The sequence below is a fragment of the Peromyscus leucopus genome, chromosome 4 (assembly GCF_004664715.2).
Source record: "Peromyscus leucopus breed LL Stock chromosome 4, UCI_PerLeu_2.1, whole genome shotgun sequence".
NCBI lineage: Eukaryota > Metazoa > Chordata > Mammalia > Rodentia > Cricetidae > Peromyscus > Peromyscus leucopus.
Window position 1 is genome coordinate 101,847,688 of NC_051066.1, and position 5,757 is coordinate 101,853,444.

The 5,757-nt window shown below is 45.0% G+C and overlaps 1 pseudogene; it reads left to right on the plus strand.

The window, feature by feature from the left end:
* The first annotated feature begins 1,895 nt into the window (after window positions 1–1,895).
* The window catches only part of LOC114683907, a 6,781-nt pseudogene continuing 2,919 nt past the window's right edge, over window positions 1,896–5,757 (plus strand).

Genomic DNA, 5,757 nt, shown 5'->3' on the forward strand with positions numbered 1-5,757 from the left:
CATCTGAAAGCCCAGTTTCTCCACTGAAGGGGTGTGGCCTAAGGTGTAGGGATGTTTGTGCCTCGCTTTCAGTACCTGAGAGAAGCAGAAAAGAGCAGTGCTTGCCTCAGAGGTAGCAGTTCACACTAAATGAGAAAATGTGTACGTGTTCATAGGCAATTGCACATAGTGGGCATACATGTTCATGGACAGTTGCACCTAGTGGCATACATGTTCATGGACAATTGCACCTAGTGGGCATACATGTTCATGGGCAATTGTACATAGAGGGCATACGTGTTCATGGGCAATTGCACGTAGTGAGCATGTGTGTTCATGGGTAATTGCACATAGAGGGCATGTGTGTTCATGGCAATTGCATGTAGTGACATGTGTGTTCACAGGCAATTGCACATAGAGGGCATGTGTGTTCACAGGCAATTGCACATAGTGGGCATGTGTGTTCACAGCCATTGCACATAGTGGGCATGAAAATAATAGACTGTTGGAGATTGTTATTTTCAGACCACAAAGCACTAAAAGCAACAAGCAGGAGCCTGCCATGCAGCTTTTCCTCTGAAAAATCCAGCTAGCTTGGAGATCTTAAAAATGGTGGAGTATCTTGCTTAAAAAGGAATTTTCTCACAATCTGGTTCTTTGTGAGCCTGGGTGTGGAATGTAGAAGTAGACAGGAACCCCACTCCAAGTTTGCTGACCACCAGAATGCATGGTGACATTTCCCCAAAAACATTGCTGGATTTTTCCCAAAGAATGAGCCATTATTGTGAGATATGTTTATTGTAAACTCTTCTGCTCCTGCACACATACTGAACAAAGGTCACTTTCAAGAAGCTTATGCTGTAGTCAGAGACAAAGGACTACGATGCTGTGAGATGCCTCGCTGCACCAGCTTATTGTCCCGTTTGTATCTGCTTAAAACATGCACATGTTTGTCACAGAGCAAATTGCTGAACATTTATTTAGTCAGATGCCAGTTACGGAAAAACTGTATGCGTTATATGCACAGGTTATTTCTGAAAGATGGTTAATAATCTGTTGACCATACCTTAAAAGCTAAAGTTTTTACTATATATTTGTCTTAGGGTTTCTATGGCTGTGATGAAACACCATGACCAAGAGAGAAATGGGTTTATTTGGCTTACACTTCCATATCACTGTTCATCTTGAAGGAAGTCCGGACAGGAACTCAAACAGGACAGGAACCTGGAGCAGGAGCTGATACAGAGGCCATGGAGGGTGCTGCTTATTGGCTTGTTCCCCTTGACTTGCTCAACCTGTTTTCTTATAGAACCCAGGACCACCTGCCCAGGGATGGCACCACACACCATGGACTGAGCCCTCCCCCATTGATCACTGAGAAAATGCCTTACAGCTGGTTTTGGAGGCATTTCTCAGCTGAGGCTCCTTCCTCTCTGAGGACTCGAGATTGTGTCAAGTTAACACACAAAACCAACCTGTATGATTTCCAGGGAACTCCAGAGTTCAGTGTTGAATTAATAACCGTTATTTGCAGAATAATTTTCTGGCCTTTATACATGCAGAAAAAAAATTTATATTCAAACTTGGTGTGGTGGCATGTTCTTATTCTCCAACATTTAGGACCCAGAGGCAAGGAGGATCGTGAATCAGGGGCCTGATTGAGCTACCCACAAAATGTCTAAACATTCCAGGAGTAATAATTTAGGGAGAAAACTCAGGACTTGTTGTCTGACAAATATAAAGTAAATGTGCACATGTAAGGATATAATATCATGTCAGTTACTTTATGGTAAGCAAAGGAGTTCCCATTAGAATTACCTGCACAGGCCAAGATAAGTAAGGCTCCACACATAAAGGTGCTGGCTGTGTGAGCTTGGTGACCTGAGTTTGATCCCTGGATCCACAGGAAAAGCTGGATGTTGCTTTTGGGTTTCTGGGGCGCTTATGGCAAAACTTTTTTGGTTGTCCCAAACCTAGGTCCATCTGTCACTAGCCACCCCAATGACATCAAAGTTGTGTACCTGAGGTGTATGGGAGGTGAGGATGGCACCACATCCGCCTTGCTCCACCCCCCCCCGCCCCCCCCCCCCCCCAATTCTGTCTCCAAAAACAGTTGGTGATGACATGGCCAAGGCAATCAGTGATTGGAAAGATCTGAGGATTACAGAGAACTTGGTCACTCAGAACAGACTGACTGAGGTGGTACCCTCTGCCTCTGCCCAGATCATCAAAGCCACCAAGGAGCCACTCAGACAGAAAGAGGAAGGAAAACATTAATCAGAGTGGAAATATCACTTTTGATGAGATTGCCAACACTGCTTGACAGATGTGGTAACTGTCTTTACCCAGAGAACTTTCTGGGATATTAAGGAGATCTTGGTACTGTAGTCTGAGGGTTGCACTGTGGATGGCCAACCCCCTCATGGCATCATAGATGAAGTCAGCAGTGGGGCGGTGGAATGCCCAGGCAGTGAAGAAGTTACAAGAGAAAAATATTTACCATCTGACTAAAACAAACAAACAAACAAACAAACAAATAAATAAAAATGCTGGATGCAGTGGGTGTCGGGATTCTGTAATCCTAGCACCTTGATGGCAAGGTGGAGGCTTGCCCAGATGTTTAAGGGCCAGCTGGGGTACTCAGCACAGCAGCAGCATACACAGCAAGAAAGACCTTGCCTCAAACAAGGTGGAAGTCGAGACCTGACCTTTACCTGTGCACTGTGGCACTCACCACAACACTCTCACATACACAGGAATAAGTGAATATTTTTAAGTAATTCTTTTTATTGTTTTAAGTGTATTGGTGTTTGCCTGCATGTATGTCTGTGTGAGGGTGTCAGATTTGGAGTTACAGACAGTTGTGAGCTGCGATGTGGGTCCTGGGATTCGAACTCCAGATCCTCTGGAAGAGCAGTCAGTACTCTTTAACCGCTGAGCCATCTCCAGCCCCCAAGCGAATGTTTTTTTTTTTTTTTTTTTTTTCCCCCAAAAGGAATTGTCTCCAAGTATTCCCAGCATTACTTTGTAAGCATGGGAGCTATTGCATTTACACTAAACTGAAGTAACCAGAGATACTTCCATCCAGGTGGTGGGGATGGGATGGTGGGAGGGGAGGTGGGGGATAGGGGGGGCGGGCGAGGGGTGGGGTGGGGTGGGGGATCTTCTAGTGACTGGTTCTGTTGTATTAGCCCATTTACTGCTGTAGAAGATAATTTTTGAGACTAGGTACCTAAGCAAGGCGTTTATTTAGCACAACGCGTTTCTGGAGGTCCAAGCACGTGATCCCGGTGGCTGTGTCGTGCTTTGGTGGACAGTGTTGGAAGCAAACGTGAGAGGGAGAAATCACACTGAAAGACTGGAAGCCACGGAGACTCAGGGGTGTTCCTGTGCACCAGTCCATCCCCATGGGGGGTCAGCTCATGGGAGGGACCAGCGTTAATCTCCTCTAGAGTGATTGCATTGAGCCACATCTCTCAAATGTCCTACTCTGTTTTATAACACGGGTGACCACGCTTTGGACACACGAACATTTTGGGGACAGATCATGTCCAGCCACAGCCACTCTTGCTGCTCCTCTCAGCCGTGGTTTACGCCTCCCAAGAAGGAACAGCTAGGACAGTGCTGGGAGAGATCCCGGGCTCTGGAATGCTTACACGCGCATTTCTAAGTCCCTTGCTTTTCACCCTGCACACTTACTCCAGCTCAGGTATTATGGCAGAAAAGCTGAATTAAGGGCTGGAGAGGTGCTCAGCAGTTAGATCAATTACTCCTCAGTTTTGTAGATTGGGGTGCAGATCCCAGCACCCATATATCAAAGCTCACCAACACCAGTAATCCCAGCTCCAAGGGACCTTGTGGGTTTCCAGTCTACTGGGAAAAAAAATCAGTTTTGGCTTCAGGGAGAGACCTTACCTCAAAGGAATAGACAGAGTAGTAGAGGGAGGCACCAATAAACTTTTCTGGCCTCCACACATATGCTCAGGTGTTGTGTCCACACAGGTGTGCTATCCTTAACACACAGATAGACAGCAAATCCTGCCTCAAGTGCATAGAACAAAACAGCATCCTAAAACCCCCAGCCGTTTGGTAAATAAAGTCCAAATTATGATCAGAATAAGCAATGAAGCTTAAGAAAACCTTTCTGGAGTGGAAGCCAGGCACACCTTTAATCTTGTACCGGAGAGGCAGAGGCAGGCGATCTCTGATATGAGGCCAGCCTGGTCACAGAGCGAGTGTCCACCCTCTCCATTCCTATTATTCAATATAACACTGAAGTTCTAGCTAGGGCAAAGAGAAGGAGATAAAGGGATATAACAGGAAAGGGAAGAAATCAAAGTTCATTATTTTGCAGATGGCATGATTCTATACATAAGGGACATGAAAGACGGGCCCAGAAAATTCTTAGGTCCGATAAACACCTTCAGCAAACTGGCAGGATACAAAATCAGCCTACAAAACCCAGTGGCTTTAAATAACAAATATGCTGAGGAAGAAACCAGAAAAGGCAACCTCTTTTACAACTGCCTAACACAAACCTCAAATCAAAGCAACAATGTTGGAATAAATCTAACCAAGAAAATGAAAGACCTTTACAGTGAAAATTCACAACACGTAAGAGATAAATTGAGGAAGACACAGAAGTTGGAAAGACCCCCGGTGCTCAAGGATTGGCAGGGTTAATACTATGAAAACGGCTTTCCTACCAAAATCAATGTGCAGATGCAAGACAGTCCCCCATCCACATTCCAGCACTGTTAGTGACTGAGCAAGGCAGGCACTTCAGGGGCAGATAGCACCTTCAGGATTTGCTTTACTTTTAGTTTCAACTACAGCCAATGGTGGTGGCATAATCAGCACTTGGGCAGAGGCAGGTGGATCTCTTTGAGTTCGAGGCCATCTTAGTCTACAGAGCAAGTTCCAGGACAACCAAGGTTACAGAGAAACCCTGGGGCGGGGTGGGGAGATGTGGTGAAGCAAACTGGGCATGTGCTGGGATGTCCCCGCCCCAAAGTACCTCCCCATATGAATATGTATGGTTTTCCCTTCCTCACCCTTCCCTTGTTTGGGGAGAGCATTGTTTTGGAACAATGGTGGTGCTCTCATGCCTGCTGCAGGAGAGCAATCTTTTTTCATTCTTTCATGACTTGGCTGTGCTTATTTGGCTTTGCATTTAACAAGCGGTGAGATCATTGTGTTCATCACAACACCATTTATCAAAGCAACAGGAAGAAAAAAAAAAAACTTAAAATTCAGGTGGAAGTACAAAAGACTCCAGATAGTTAAAGCAACCCTGACCCAGAAGAACAATGCCAAGGAAAAACAGGAATGATTAAATGAAAGCTTTCATTTAATCCTGGATAGAAATGACAGTGCTTCAGAGAATCTTTGCAAGTGGAAGAGAAGTTAATGTCTAGACTGTAAAAGGACTTCCTTCCAATCAGGAAGGAAGAAACCAGGCTTGTGAAGAGCATGTGTGTCCCAGCGGGTGATCAACATCCCCGGCCTAGTACCTCCCACATGCAAACACAGGTTTCCCTGGTACATTCCTTGGCCCACCTTTGTTTTCGGATGGCATTGCTTTGGAAACAGCGTGCAAGCAGGCGCTTTCAGACAACAGAAAAACAGCAATTTCAGAACAAGTCATATATTGTTCCATTGTCAACTTGAGGTTATTAAAATAACTTTCAATGTTAGAGTGTTTATATTTGAACTAGCTGGATAGAAAACATTTCAGAATTTGTGATTTGGTCTTAATACCTTTATCTATCTATCCAA